We start from the raw sequence: 14,404 nt of genomic DNA on the forward strand, positions 1-14,404 counted from the left end.
ACGCTCTCTCTCTCGATCTCTCTCTCTGTTGTTCTCATCTCTCTCTCAATCTCCTTTTCTCGACCTCTCTCTCTATCTCTCGGTCTCTCTCTCGATCTCTCTCTAGATCTCTCTCTCGATCTCTCTCTCATGATCACTCTCTTGAACTCTCTCTCACACGATCTCTCTCTATCTCTCTGTCTCACTACATCTCTCTCTCGATCTCTCTCTCTCGATCTCTCTCCCTCGATCGCTATCTCACTCGATCTATCTCTCGAAGTCTCTCTCGCATGATCTCTCTCTCTCTCTCTCTCTCACTACATCTCTCTCTCGATCTTTCTCGATCTCTCTCTCAATCTCTCTCTCGATCTCTCTCTCTCTCTCTCTCTCGCGATCTCCCTCTCAATCTTTCTCTCTCTCTCGGTCTCTCTCTCTCTCTCGATCTCACTCTCTCCATCTCTCTCTCTCGAGCTCTCTCTCTCTCGATCTCTCTCTCTCTATCTCTCCTGCTCTCTCTGTCTGTCTCTCGATTTCTCTCTCTCTCGATCTCTCTCTCTCGATCTCTCTCTCTCGATCTCTCTCTCTCTCAATCTCGCTCTCTCTCGAACTCTCTCTGACTCTCTCGATCTCTCTGCCTCTCTCGATCGCTCTCTCGATCTCTTTCTCTCTCTCTCGATCTCTTTATCTCCCTCGATCTCTCTATCTCTCTCTATTTCTCGGTCTCTCTCTCACGCTCTCTCTCTCGATCTCTCTCTCTCTCGGTCTCATCTCTCTCTCGATCTCCCTTTCTCGATCTCTCACTTTTTCTCTCTCTCACTCGATCTCTCTCTCTCGATCACTCTCTCTCCATCTCTCTCTCTCGCGATCTCTCTCTCGATCTCTCTCACTCGATCTCTCTCTCGATCTCTCTCTCTATCTCACTCTCACTCGATCTCTCTCGCGATTTCTCTCTCTCGATTTCTGTCTCCTGATCTCTCTCTCTCCATCTCTCTCTCTCTCGATCTCTCGTTCTATCTCGCTTGATTTCTCTCTCTCTCTCTCGATCTCTCTCTCTCGATCGCTCTCTCTCTTGATCTCTCTCTCTCTTGATCATTCTCTCTCGATCTCTTGATCTCTCTCTCTCGATCTCTCTCACTCTCTCGATATCTCTCTCTCGATCTATTGATCTCTCTCTCTCTTGATGTCTCGATCTCTCTCTCTCTCTCGATCTCTCTCTCTCGATCTCTCTCCCTCAATCTCTATCTCTCTCGATCTATATCTGGATCTCTCTCTCTCGCTCTCTCTCCCTCGATTTCTATCTCACTCGATCTATCTCTTGATCTCTCACTCACACGATCTCTCTCTCTCTCTCTATCTCTCTCTCTCACTACATCACCCTCTAGATCTCTCTCGATCTCTCTCTCACTCGATCTCTCTCTCTCTCGATCTCCCTCCCTCGATCGCTATCTCACTCGATCTATCTCTCGAAGTCTCTCTCGCATGATCTCTCTCTCTCTCTCTCTCACTACATCTCTCTCTCGATCTTTCTCGATCTCTCTCTCAAGCTCTCTCTCGATCTCTCTCTCTCTCTCTCTCGCGATCTCCCTCTCGATCTTCCTCTCTCTCTCGATCTCTCTCTCTCTCTCGATCTCACTCTCTCCATCTCTCTCTCGAACTCTCTCTCTCTCGATCTCCCTCTCTCTATCTCTCATGCTCTCTCTGTCTGTCTCGCCATTTCTCTCTCTCTCGATCTCTCTCTCTCTCCCGATCTCTCTCTCTCAATCTCTCTCTCTCGATCTCTCTCTGACTCTCTCGATCTCTCTCTCTCTCGATCTCTCTCTAAGTATCTCGATCTCTCTCTCTCTCGATATCTCTCTCGATCTCTCTCTATCTCTCTCTCGATCACTCTATCTCTCTCGATCTCTCTCTATCTCTCTCTCGATCTCTCTCTATCTTTCGTTCTCTCTCTCACGCTCTCTCTCTCGATCTCTCTCTCTGTTGTTCTCATCTCTCTCTCAATCTCCTTTTCTCGACCTCTCTCTCTATCTCTCGGTCTCTCTCTCGATCTCTCTCTAGATCTCTCTCTCGATCTCTCTCTCGTGATCACTCTCTTGAACTCTCTCTCACACGATCTCTCTCTATCTCTCTGTCTCACAACATCTCTCTCTCGATCTCTCTCTCTCGATCTCTCTCCCTCGATCGCTATCTCACTCGATCTATCTCTCGAACTCTCTCTCGCATGATCTCTCTCTCTCTCTCTCTCACTACATCTCTCTCTCGATCTTTCTCGATCTCTCTCTCGATTTCTCTCTCGATCTCTCTCTCTCTCTCGCGATCTCCCTCTCAATCTTTCTCTCTCTCTCGGTCTCTCTGTCTCTCTCGATCTCACTCTCTCCATCTCTCTCTCTCGAGCTCTCTCTCTCTCGATCTCTCTCTCTCTATCTCTCCTGCTCTCTCTGTCTGTCTCTCGATTTCTCTCTCTCTCGATCTCTCTCTCTCTCGATCTCTCTCTCTCTCGATCTCTCTCTCTCTCAATCTCGCTCTCTCTCGAACTCTCTCTGACTCTCTCGATCTCTCTCACTCTCTCGATCGCTCTCTCGATCTCTTTCTCTCTCTCTCGATCTCTTTATCTTCCTCGATCTCTCTATCTCTCTCTATTTCTCGGTCTCTCTCCCACGCTCTCTCTCTCGATCTCTCTCTCTCTCGGTCTCATCTCTCTGTCGATCTCCCTTTCTCGATCTCTCACTTTTTCTCTCTCTCACTCGATCTCTCTCTCTCGATCTCTCTCTCTCCATCTCTCTCTCTCGATCTCTCTCACTCGATCTCTCTCTCGGTCTCTCTCTCTATCTCACTCTCACTCGATCTCTCTCGCGATTTCTCTCTCTCGATTTCTGTCTCCTGATCTCTCTCTCTCCATCTCTCTCTCTCTCGATCTCTCGTTCTATCTCGCTTGATTTCTCTCTCTCTCTCTCGATCTCTCTCTCTCGATCGCGCTCTCTCTTGATCTCTCTCTCTCTTGATCATTCTCTCTCGATCTCTCTCTCTCGATCTCTTGATCTCTCTCTCTCGATCTCTCTCACTCTCTCGATATCTCTCTCTCGATCTATTGATCTCTCTCTCTTGATGTCTCGATCTCTCTCTCTCTCTCGATCTCTCTCTCTCGATCTCTCTCCCTCAATCTCTATCTCTCTCGATCTATATCTCGATCTCTCTCTCTCCCTCGATTTCTATCTCACTCGATCTATCTCTTGATCTCTCTCTCACACGATCTCTCTCTCTCTCTCTATCTCTCTCTCTCACTACATCACCCTCTAGATCTCTCTCGATCTCTCTCTCACTCGATCTCTCTCTCTCTCGATCTCCCTCCCTCGATCGCTATCTCACTCGATCAATTCTCAAACTCTCTCTCGCATGCTCTCTCTCTCTCTATTTCTCACTCTCACTACATCTCTCTCTCGATCTCTCTCTCGATCTTTCTCTCTCTCTCGCGATCTCCCTCTCGATCTTCCTCTCTCTCTCGATCTCTCTCTCTCTCTCGATCTCACTCTCTCCATCTCTCTCTCTCGATCTCTCTCTCTCTCGATCTCCCTCTCTCTATCTCTCCTGCTCTCTCTGTCTGTCTCGCCATTTCTCTCTCTCTCGATCTCTCTCTCTCTCCCGATCTCTCTCTCTCAATCTCTCTCTCGATCTCTCTCTGACTCTCTCGATCTCTCTCTCTCTCGATCTCTCTCTCTCTCGATATCTCTCTCAATCTCTCTCTATCTCTCTCTCGATCACTCTATCTCTCTCGATATCTCTCTATCTTTCGGTCTCTCTCTCACGCTCTCTCTCTCGATCTCTCTCTCTCGTTCTCATATCTCTCTCAATCTCCTTTTCTCGATCTCTCTCTCTATCTCTCGGTCTCTCTCTCTCGATCTCTCTCTGGATCTCTCTCTCGATCTCTCTCTCGTGATCACTCTCTAGAACTCTCTTACTCGATCTCCCTCACGCTCTCTCTCTCGATCTCTCTCTCTCTCGGTCTCATTTCTCTCTCGATCTCCCTTTCTCGATCTGACTTTTTGTCTCTTTCACTCGATCTCTCTCGCGATCTCTCTCTCTCCATCTCTCTCTCTCGCGATCTCTCTCACTCGATCTCTCTCTCAATCTCTCTCTCTATCTCACTCTCACTCGATCTCTCTCTCGATCTCTCTCTCTCTCGATTTCTCTCTCTCGATCTCTCTCTCGGTCTCATCTCTCTCTCGATCTCCCTTTCTCGATCTCTCTATCTCTCTCTCGATCTCTCTCTCTCGATCTCTCTCTTGATCTCTCTCTCTCGATCTCTCTCTCAATTTCACTCTCTATCTCTCGCTCACTTGATCTCTCTTTCGATCTCTCTCTTGCGATCTCTCTCAATTGATCTCTCTCTTGATCTCTCTCACTCGATCTCTCGCTCTCTCGATCTCGCTCTCTATCGACCTCTCTCTCTCGATCTCTCTCTCTTGATCTCTCTCTCTCGATCTCTCTGTCTCGACCACTCCCTCAATCTTTCTCTCGATCTCTCTCTCGATCTCTCTCTCGATCTTTGTCGATCTCTATCTCAATCACTCTCCCTGTCGATCTCTCTCATCTCTCTCGATCTCTCTCTCTCGATCTCTCTCTCGATCTATCTCTCTCGATCTCTCTCTCTCAATCTCTCTCTCTCTCGATCTCTCTCAGACTCTCTCGATCTCTCTCTCTCTCGATCTCTCTCTCTCTCGATATCTCTCTCGATCTCTCTCTATCTCTATCTCGATCTCTCTCTATCTTTCGGTCTCTCTCTCACGCTCTCTCTCTCGATCTCTCTCTCTGTTGTTCTCATCTCTCTCTCAATCTCCTTTTCTCGACCTCTCTCTCTATCTCTCGGTCTCTCTCTCGATCTCTCTCTAGATCTCTCTCTCGATCTCTCTCTCGTGATCACTCTCTTGAACTCTCTCTCACACGATCTCTCTCTATCTCTCTGTCTCACTACATCTCTCTCTCGATCTCTCTCTCTCGATCTCTCTCCCTCGATCGCTATCTCACTCGATCTATCTCTCGAAGTCTCTCTCGCATGATCTCTCTCTCTCTCTCTCTCTCACTACATCTCTCTCTCGATCTTTCTCGATCTCTCTCTCAATCTCTCTCTCGATCTCTCTCTCTCTCTCTCGCGATCTCCCTCTCAATCTTTCTCTCTCTCTCGGTCTCTCTCTCTCTCTCGATCTCACTCTCTCCATCTCTCTCTCTCGAGCTCTCTCTCTCTCGATCTCTCTCTCTCTATCTCTCCTGCTCTCTCTGTCTGTCTCTCGATTTCTCTCTCTCTCGATCTCTCTCTCTCTCGATCTCTCTCTCTCGATCTCTCTCTCTCTCAATCTCGCTCTCTCTCCAACTCTCTCTGACTCTCTCGATCTCTCTGCCTCTCTCGATCGCTCTCTCGATCTCTTTCTCTCTCTCTCGATCTCTTTATCTCCCTCGATCTCTCTATCTCTCTCTATTTCTTGGTCTCTCTCTCACGCTCTCTCTCTCGATCTCTCTCTCTCTCGGTCTCATCTCTCTCTCGATCTCCCTTTCTCGATCTCTCACTTTTTCTCTCTCTCACTCGATCTCTCTCTCTCGATCACTCTCTCTCCATCTCTCTCTCTCGCGATCTCTCTCTCGATCTCTCTCACTCGATCTCTCTCTCGATCTCTCTCTCTATCTCACTCTCACTCGATCTCTCTCGCGATTTCTCTCTCTCGATTTCTGTCTCCTGATCTCTCTCTCTCCATCTCTCTCTCTCTCCATCTCTCGTTCTATCTCGCTTGATTTCTCTCTCTCTCTCTCTCGATCTCTCTCTCTCGATCGCGCTCTCTCTTGATCTCTCTCTCTCTTGATCATTCTCTCTCGATCTCTTGATCTCTCTCTCTCGATCTCTCTCACTCTCTCGATATCTCTCTCTCGATCTATTGATCTCTCTCTCTCTTGATGTCTCGATCTCTCTCTCTCTCTCGATCTCTCTCCCTCAATCTCTATCTCTCTCGATCTATATCTCGATCTCTCTCTCTCGCTCTCTCTCCCTCGATTTCTATCTCACTCGATCTATCTCTTGATCTCTCACTCACACGATCTCTCTCTCTCTCTCTATCTCTCTCTCTCACTACATCACCCTCTCGATCTCTCTCGATCTCTCTCTCACTCGATCTCTCTCTCTCTCGATCTCCCTCCCTCGATCACTATCTCACTCGATCAATTCTCGAACTCTCTCTCGCATGCTCTCTCTCTCTCTATTTCTCTCTCTCACTACATCTCTCTCTCGATCTTTCTCGATATCTCTCTCGATCTCTCTCTCTCTCTCGCGATCTCCCTCTCGATCTTCCTCTCTCTCTCGATCTCTCTCTCTCTCTCGATCTCACTCTCTCCATCTCTCTCTCGAACTCTCTCTCTCTCGATCTCCCTCTCTCTATCTCTCCTGCTCTCTCTGTCTGTATCGCCATTTCTCTCTCTCTCGATCTCTCTCTCTCTCCCGATCTCTCTCTCTCAATCTCTCTCTCTCGATCTCTCTCTGACTCTCTCGATCTCTCTCTCTCTCGATCTCTCCCTCTCTCGATATCTCTCTCGATCTCTCTCTATCTCTCTCTCGATCACTCTATCTCTCTCGATATCTCTCTATCTTTCGGTCTCTCTCTCACGCTCTCTCTCTCAATCACTCTCTCTCGCGTTCTCATCTCTCTCTCAATCTCCTTTTCTCGATCTCTCTCTCTATCTCTCGGTCTCTCTCTCGATCTCTCTCTAGATCTCTCTCTCGATCTCTCTCTCGTGATCACTCTCTTGAACTCTCTTACTCGATCTCTCTCTCTGTCTCTCTCTCGATCTCTCTCTCACACGATCTCTCTCTATCTCTCTGTCTCACTACATCTCTCTCTCGATCTCTCTCTCTTGATCTCTCTCCCTCGATCGCTATCTCACTCGATCTATCTCTCGAACTCTCTCTCACATGATCTCTCTCTCTCTCTATCTCTCTCTCTCACTACATCTCTCTCTCGATCTTTCTCGATCTCTCTCTCTCTCTCGCGATCTCCCTCTTGATCTTTCTCTCTCTCGATCTCTCTCTCTCTGTCGATCTCACTTTCTCCATCTCTCTCTCTCGATCTCTCTCTTTCTCGAGCTACCTCACTCTATCTCTCCTGCTCTCTCTCTGTCTGTCTCTCGATTTCTCTCTCTCTCGATCTCCCTCCCTCGATCGCTATCTCACTCGATCAATTCTCGAACTCTCTCTCGCATGCTCTCTCTCTCTCTATTTCTCTCTCTCACTGCATCTCTCTCTCTCGATCTTTCTCGATCTCTCTCTCGATCTCTCTCTCTCTCTCGCGATCTCCCTCTCGATCTTCCTCTCTCTCTCGATCTCTCTCTCTCTCTCGATCTCACTCTCTCCATCTCTCTCTCGATCTCCCTCTCTCTATCTCTCCTGCTCTCTCTGTCTGTCTCGCCATTTCTCTCTCTCTCGATCTCTCTCTCTCTCCCGATCTCTCTCTCTCAATCTCTCTCTCTCGATCTCTCTCTGACTCTCTCGATCTCTCTCTCTCTCGATCTCTCTCTCTCTCGATATCTCTATCGATCTCTCTCTATCTCTCTCTCGATCACTCTATCTCTCTCGATATCTCTCTATCTTTCGGTCTCCCTCTCACGCTCTCTCTCTCGATCTCTCTCTCTCTCGTTCTCATCTCTCTCTCAATCTCCTTTTCTCGATCTCTCTCTCTATCTCTCGGTCTCTCTCTCGATCTCTCTCTAGATCTCTCTCGTGATCACTCTCTTGAACTCTCTTACTCGATCTCTCTCTCGATCTCGCTCTCGATCTCTCTCTCACACGATCTCTCTCTATCTCTCTGTCTCACTACATCTCTCTCTCGATCTCTCTCTCTTGACCTCTCTCCCTCGATCGCTATCTCACTCGATCTATCTCTCGAACTCTCTCTCGCATGATCTCTCTCTCTCTCTATCTCTCTCTCTCACTACATCTCTCTCTCGAACTTTCTCGATCTCTCTCTCGATCTCTCTCTCTCGCGATCTCCCTCTCGATCTTCCTCTCTCTCTCGATCTCTCTCTCTCTCTCGATCTCACTCTCTCCATCTCTCTCTCGATCTCTCTCTCTCTCTCGATCTCACTCTCTCCATCTCTCTCTCGAACTCTCTCTCTCTCGATCTCCCTCTCTCTATCTCTCCTGCTCTCTCTGTCTGTCTCGCCATTTCTCTCTCTCTCGATCTCTCTCTCTCTCCCGATCTCTCTCTCTCAATCTCTCTCTCTCAATCTCTCTCTGACTCTCTCGATCTCTCTCTCTCTCGATCTCTCCCTCTCTCGATATCTCTCTCGATCTCTCTCTATCTCTCTCTCGATCACTCTATCTCTCTCGATATCTCTCTATCTTTCGGTCTCTCTCTCACGCTCTCTCTCTCAATCACTCTCTCTCTCGTTCTCATCTCTCTCTCAATCTCCTTTTCTCGATCTCTCTCTCTATCTCTCGGTCTCTCTCTCGATCTCTCTCTAGATCTCTCTCTCGATCTCTCTCTCGTGATCACTCTCTTGAACTCTCTTACTCGATCTCTCTCTCGGTCTCTCTCTCGATCTCTCTCTCACACGATCTCTCTCTATCTCTCTGTCTCACTACATCTCTCTCTCGATCTCTCTCTCTTGATCTCTCTCCCTCGATCGCTATCTCACTCGATCTATCTCTCGAACTCTCTCTCGCATGATCTCTCTCTCTCTCTATCTCTCTCTCTCACTACATCTCTCTCTCGATCTTTCTCGATCTCTCTCTCTCTCTCGCGATCTCCCTCTTGATCTTTCTCTCTCTCGATCTCTCTCTCTCTGTCGATCTCACTTTCTCCATCTCTCTCTCTCGATCTCTCTCTTTCTCGAGCTACCTCACTCTATCTCTCCTGCTCTCTCTCTGTCTGTCTCTCGATTTCTCTCTCTCTCGATCTCCCTCCCTCGATCGCTATCTCACTCGATCAATTCTCGAACTCTCTCTCGCATGCTCTCTCTCTCTCTATTTCTCTCTCTCACTACATCTCTCTCTCTCGATCTTTCTCGATCTCTCTCTCGATCTCTCTCTCTCTCTCGCGATCTCCCTCTCGATCTTCCTCTCTCTCTCGATCTCTCTCTCTCTCTCGATCTCACTCTCTCCATCTCTCTCTCGAACTCTCTCTCTCTCGATCTCCCTCTCTCTATCTCTCCTGCTCTCTCTGTCTGTCTCGCCATTTCTCTCTCTCTCGATCTCTCTCTCTCTCCCGATCTCTCTCTCTCAATCTCTCTCTCTCGATCTCTCTCTGACTCTCTCGATCTCTCTCTCTCTCGATCTCTCTCTCTCTCGATATCTCTCTCGATCTCTCTCTCTCTCTCTCTCGATCACTCTATCTCTCTCGATATCTCTCTATCTTTCGGTCTCCCTCTTACGCTCTCTCTCTCGATCTCTCTCTCTCTCGTTCTCATCTCTCTCTCAATCTCCTTTTCTCGATCTCTCTCTCTATCTCTCGGTCTCTCTCTCGATCTCTCTCTAGATCTCTCTCGTGATCACTCTCTTGAACTCTCTTACTCGATCTCTCTCTCGATCTCGCTCTCGATCTCTCTCTCACACGATCTCTCTCTATCTCTCTGTCTCACTACATCTCTCTCTCGATCTCTCTCTCTTGACCTCTCTCCCTCGATCGCTATCTCACTCGATCTATCTCTCGAACTCTCTCTCGCATGATCTCTCTCTCTCTCTATCTCTCTCTCTCACTACATCTCTCTCTCGAACTTTCTCGATCTCTCTCTCGATCTCTCTCTCTCGCGATCTCCCTCTCGATCTTCCTCTCTCTCTCGATCTCTCTCTCTCTCTCGATCTCACTCTCTCCATCTCTCTCTCGATCTCTCTCTCTCTCTCGATCTCCCTCTCTCTATCTCTCCTGCTCTCTCTGTCTGTCTCTCCATTTCTCTCTCTCTCAATCTCTCTCTCTCTCCCGATCTCTCTCTCTCAATCTCTCTCTCTCTCGATCTCTCTCTGACTCTCTCGATCTCTCTCTCTCTCGATCTCTCTCTCTCTCGATATCTCTCTCGATCTCTTTCTATCTCTCTCTCGATCACTCTATCTCTCTCGATAGCTCTCTATCTTTCGGTCTCTCTCTCACGCTCTCTCTCTCGATCTCTCTTTCTCTCGTTCTCATCTCTCTCTCAATCTCCTTTTCTCGATCTCTCTCTCTATCTCTCGGTTTCTCTCTCGATCTCTCTCTGGATCTCTCTCTCGATCTCTCTCTCGTGATCACTCTCTAGAACTCTCTTCCTCGATCTCTCTCTCGATCTCTCTCTCACACGATCTCTCTCTATCTCTCTGTCTCACTACATCTCTCTCTCCATCTCTCTCTCTTGATCTCTCTCCCTCGATCTCTATCTCACTCGATCTATCTCTCGAACTCTCTCTCGCATGATCTCTCTCTCTCTCTATCTCTCTCTCTCACTACATCTCTCTCTCGATCTTTCTCGATCTCTCTCTCTCTCTCTCGCGATCTCCCTCTCGATCTTTCTCTCTCTCTCGATCTCTCTCTGTCGATCTCAATTTCTCCATCTCTCTCTCTCGATCTCTCTCTTTCTCGAGCTCCCTCACTCTATCTCTTCTGCTCTCTCTCTGTCTGTCTCTCGATTTCTCTCTCTCTCGATCTCTCTCTCTCACGATCTCACTCTCTCGATCTCTCTCTCTCTCGATTTTTCTCTCTCGATCTCTCTCTCACACGATCTCTCTCCCTCTCTATCTCTCTGTCTCACTACATCTCTCTCTCGATCTCTCTCTCTCGATCTCTCTCCCTCGATCGCTATCTCACTCGATCTGTCTCTCGAACTCGCTCTCGCATGATCTCTCTCTCTCTCTCGATCTCTCTCTCACGATCTATTTATCTCTCTCTCTCGATCTCTCGATCTCTCTCTCTCTCGATCTCTCTCCCTCGATCGCTATCTCACTCGATCTATCTCTCGATCTCTCTCTCACACGATCTCTCTCTCTGTATCTCTCTGTCTCACTACATCTCTCTCTCGATCTCTCTCTTTGGATCTCTCTCCCTCAATCGCTATCTCACTGATCTATCTCTCGATCTCTCTCTCTCTCAATCTCTCTCTCTCAATCTCTCTCTCTCTCAATCTCGCTCTATCTCGAACTCTCTCTGGCTCTCTCGATCTCTCTCCCTCTCTCGATCGCAGTCACGATCTCTTTCTGTCTCTCTCTCTCGATCTCTTTATCTCCCTCGATCTCTCTATCTCTCTCTATTTCTCGGTCTCTCCCTCACGCTCTCTCTCTCGATCTCTCTCTCGGTCTCATCTCTCTCTCGATCTCCCTTTCTCGATCTCTCACTTTTTTTCTCTCTCACTCGATCTCTCTCTCTCGATCTCTCTCTCTCCATCTCTCTCTCTCGCGATCTCTCTCTCGATCTCTCTCACTCGATCTCTCTCTCGATCTCTCTCTCTATCTCACTCTCACTCGATCTCTCTCGCGATTTCTCTCTCTCGATTTCTGTCTCCTGATCTCTCTCTTTTCATCTCTCTCTCTCGATCTCTCGTTCTATCTCGCTTGATTTCTCTCTCTCTCTCTCTCGATCTCTCTCTCTCGATCGTGCTCTCTCTCGATCTCTCTCTCTTGATCATTCTCTCTCGATCTCTCTCTCTCGATCTCTGGATCTCTCTCTCTCGATCTCTCTCTCTCGATCTACCTCTCTCTCGATCTCTCGATCGCTCTCTCTCTCGATCTCTCTCACTCTCGGTCTGTCGATCCCTTCATCCCTCGATGTCTCTCTCTCGATCTCACTCTCTCAATCTCACTTTCTCTCGCTCTCTCGATCTCTCTCTATCTCTCGATCTCTCTGTCTCTCCATCTCTCTATCTGTCTCTCTCACTACATCTCCCTCTAGATCTCTCTCGATCTCTCTCTCACTCGATCTCTCTCTCTCTCGATCTTCCTCCCTCGATCGCTATCTCACTCGATCAATTCTCGAACTCTCTCTCGCATTCTGTCTCTCTCTCTCTATCTCTCTCTCTCACTACATCTCTCTATCGATCTTTCTCGATCTCTCTCTCGATCTCTCTCTCTCTCTCGCGATCTCCCTCTCGATCTTCCTCTCTCTCTCGATCTCTCTCTCTCTCTCGATCTCACTCTCTCCATCTCTCTCTCTCGATCTCTCTCTCTCTCGATCTCCTTCTCTCTATCTCTACTGCTCTCTCTGTCTGTCTCTCCATTTCTCTCTCTCTCGATCTCTCTCTCGCTCTCCCGATCTCTCTCTCTCTCGATCTCTCTCGATCTCTCTCTCTCCCGATCTCTCTCTCTCGATCTCTCTCGATCTCTCTCTGACTCTCTCTCTCTCGATCTCTCTCTCTCTCGATATCTCTCTCGATCTCTCTCTATCTCTCTCTCGATCACTCTTTCTCTCTCAATATCTCTCTATCTTTCGGTCTCTCTCTCATGCTCTCTCTCTCGATCTCTCTCTCTCGTTCTCATCTCTCTCTCAATCTCCTTTTCTCGATCTCTCTCTCTATCTCTCGGTCTCTCTCTCGATCTCTCTCTAGATCTCTCTCTCGATCTCTCTCTCACACGATCTCTCTCTATCTCTCTGTCTCACTACATCTCTCTCTCGATCTCTCTCTCTCGATCTCTCTCCCTCGATCGCTGTCTCACTCGATCTATCTCTAGAAATCTCTCTCGCATGATCTCTCTCTCTCTATCTCTCTCTCTCTCACTAGATCTCTCTCTCGATCTCTCTCCCTCTCTTGATCCCTCTCTCGATCTCTTTCTCTCTCTCTCTCTCGATCTCTTTATCTCTCTCGATCTCTCTACCTCTCTCTATTTCTCGGTCTCTCTCTCATGCTCTCTCTCTCGATCTCTCTCTCTCTCGGTCTCATCTCTCTCTCGATCTCCCTTTCTCGATCTCTCACTTTTTCTCTCTCTCACTCGATCTCTCTCTCTCGATCGCGCTCTCTCTCGATCTCTCTCTCTCTCAATCACTCTCTCTCGCTCTCTCTCTCTCTATCTCTCGATCTCTCTCTCACTCGATCTCTCTCTCTCGATCTCCCTCTCTCTCAATCACTCTCTCTCGCTCTCTCTCTCTCTATCTCTCGATCTCTCTCTCACTCGATCTCTCTCTCTCGATCTCTCTCTCTCTCGATCTCCCTCTCTCTCGGTCTCTCGATCACTCTGTCTCTGGATCTCTCTCACTCTTGATCTGTCGATCCCTCGATCCCTCGATCTCTCTCTCTCTATTTCACTCTGTCAATCTCACTTTCTCTCGCTCTTTCGATCTCTCTGTATCTCTCTACATTTCTGTCTCTCGATCTCTCTATCTGTCTCTCGATTACTCTCTCTAGATTGCTCTCTCCCGATCACTCTCTCTCTCTCGATCTCTCTCACTCTCTCGATCTCTCTCTCACGATCTATTGATCTCTCTCTCTCGATCTCTCTCTCTCTCTCAATCTCTCTCTCGATCTCTCTCCCTCGATCGCTATCTCACTCGATCTATCTCTCGATCTCTCTCTCACACGATCTCTCTCTCTCTATCTCTCTGTCTCACTACATCTCTCTCTCGATCTCTCTCTTTGGATCTCTCTCCCTCAATCGCTATCTCACTCGATCTATCTCTCGAACTCTCTCTCGCATGATCTCTCTCTCTCTATCTCTCTCTCTCACTACATCTCTCTCTCGATCTTTCTCAATCTCTCTCTCAATCTCTCTCTCTCGCGCGCGATCCCCCTTTCGATCTTTCTCTCTCTCTCGATCTCTCTCTCTGTCGATCTCACTCTCTCCATCTCTCTCTCGATCTCTCTCTATCACGATCTCCCTCTCTCTATCTCTCCTGCTCTCTCTCTGTCTGTCTCTCGATTTCTCTCTCTCTCGATTTCTCTCTGTCTCACAATCTCACTCTCTCGATCTCTCTCTCTCTCTCGATCTTTCTCTCTCGATCTCTCTCTCACACAATCTCTCTCCCTCTCTACCTCTCTGTCTCACTACATCTCTCTCTCGATCTCTCTCGATCTGTCTCTCTCGATCTCTCTCTCTCGATCTATCTCCCTCGATCGCTATCTCACTCGATCTATCTCTCGAACTCTCTCTCGCATGATCTCTATCTCTCTATCTCTCTCTCTCACTATATCTCTCTCTCGATCTTCCTCGATCTCTCTCTCGATCTCTCTCTCTCTCTCACGATCTCCCTCTCGATCTTTCTCTCTCTCTCGATCTCTCTCTCTCTCGATCTCACTCTCTCCATCTCTCTCTTGATCTCTCTCTCTCTCGATCTCCCTCTCTCTATCTCTCCTGCTCTCTCTGTCTGTCTCTCGATTCTCTCTCGATCTCTCTCTCTCTCGATCTCTCTCTCTCGGTCTCTCTCTCTCTCAATCTCGCTCTCTCTCCAACTCTCTCTGACTCTCTCGATCTCTCTCCCTCTCTCGATCACTCTCTCGATCTCTTTCT

Source organism: Chiloscyllium punctatum, chromosome 27 (genome assembly GCF_047496795.1).
Source record: "Chiloscyllium punctatum isolate Juve2018m chromosome 27, sChiPun1.3, whole genome shotgun sequence".
Taxonomy (NCBI): Eukaryota; Metazoa; Chordata; class Chondrichthyes; order Orectolobiformes; family Hemiscylliidae; genus Chiloscyllium; species Chiloscyllium punctatum.